We start from the raw sequence: 1,953 nt of genomic DNA, 5'->3' as shown, positions 1-1,953 counted from the left end.
TTGTGCACTTTAATTCCCTGTTACTTTAACAATTAAATTTAACCATTAAATGACCTGTTGACAAGTATGGCATATTCTGGTCCTCGGACACTTTTAGAAACTGACTGTCTCTGTTATTGTTTGTTTATTGTTATATTGTTATATTATTATTGTTTCTAGATCTCTGCTTGCTGTCATTCCATAGAAAGCTTGTTTACTTCCAGTTGACAGAAATCTGACCACGGTCACACAGGTCACACAGGTCACACAGGTGCCCGGCTCGTTATATCAAACAGCTCTGATTCCTCTCTGTGATATAACAAGCCGTGCACCTGTGTGTGCACCTGTGTGACCATGGTCAGATTTCTGTCAACTGGAAGTAAACCTAGAAGATTTATATAGAATGACAGCAAGCAGAGATCTTGAAAACAGTGAATGATACAGAAGGTATATTGGAAAATTGAATAACTTTTCACTGTACAAACAATATCATTAATTTGCCGAAATGGGACGACCCCTATAAATATAATTTAATGTGGATGTCTTCTTTATAACCTTATTAGATGCAGTCTCAGGATCTTCACCTATTAAGAGAGAGAGGAAAACAGCTACAAAAGAAACTCCGGCTCTGGAGGACCCAACAGCCTTTTAATTTCAATGGGAAATGTGTAATGCTTCCTTCTCCCTTTAGGGGCGCTGCAGAAAAACAAATGTAGCTGATCATGGATTATGAATAAATCCAGAAGGTCCCATAGGATATCCTGTCAATGGCTTATCATAGGGAACCTTATAGAGATTATACACAATGGATGACCCCTATGGATCTATAGGAACCTGTAGATAATCATATTTCCCATGACCCCTACTACTTAGCCCCAGATCTGACCCAGCAGTAAACTGTACACCGCCTACACATGGCAGCCATAGTCGTGTATGATCTATGTCATGTTTATGAGGATGTAAATAAGAGGTTGTTCCAGATCCAGAAGTCCAAAAACTGGTTACGGATGGTCGGGCGGCCTCATAAATCACAAGATTATATGAAATATTACAGATACAGAAAATGTTGTCAGGCCGCCAGGGCTTCTCCAGTTATTACGGTGCTGGGTATGCTGGGACTTGTAGTGTCCAACTGTCAGACCCTCCACCTCCCACCAATCAGATTGTTATACTCAGGGGTGCACCAATTTTTTCTGCTGTAAAAAGTCAATTAGCACCCCCCCCCCCATATGCTACGTAGGGGAGGGGGGGGGAGTTATCACAGGTCTCTTAGAGCAGAACTGTTCTAGTTGCCCATGGCAGCCAATCAGAGCTCAGCTTTCATTTTCCCACAGCTAAGATTCTAAAATTAAAGCTGAACTCTGATTGGTTTCCATGGGCTACTAAAACATTTTAACCTCAGAAACGTATGATAAATGTCCCCCTATGTATGTATAGGGAAATATATACACATATATATTCCAATATTCATACAGCTGACATTACACTTGGTCAGTTTTAGTAGCGTGGCTTTATTTTTATGTGGGTGTCTCCACCCCGATTGAGCTACAACATGTTCCACAGCAAAGTGCTTCACTTTCTATGGTCCTGATGTGGGGGAAGGGGGTGGTCACAATCTTTTAAGGCAGCAGCACAAGTTACAGAAGTGAAAATTTGTAGGAGACCTTTATTAGCTGAACTTACCTCATGATTTACTGCACTCTGCCGCCTGAGGCCACAGGCTCAACTTGCCTCATAGTAGAAGCGCCACTGGTTATATACCCTGTACATTTCTTTAGCAAAATAAAGAGAAAAGACTATCTCCTGTGGTGTATTACGCACCTGAAGTGATGGGCGGCACGGTGGCTGAGTGGTTAGTACTTCTGCCTTGCAGCACTGGGGTCCGGGGTTCGAATCCCACCCAGCTCAACATCTGCAAAGAGTTTGTATTTTCTCTCCGTGTTTGCGTGGGTTTCCTACGGGTCCTCCAGTTTC

This window comes from Engystomops pustulosus, chromosome 2, assembly GCF_040894005.1.
Source record: "Engystomops pustulosus chromosome 2, aEngPut4.maternal, whole genome shotgun sequence".
Lineage (NCBI taxonomy): Eukaryota > Metazoa > Chordata > Amphibia > Anura > Leptodactylidae > Engystomops > Engystomops pustulosus.
This window is presented reverse-complemented; position numbering follows the sequence as displayed.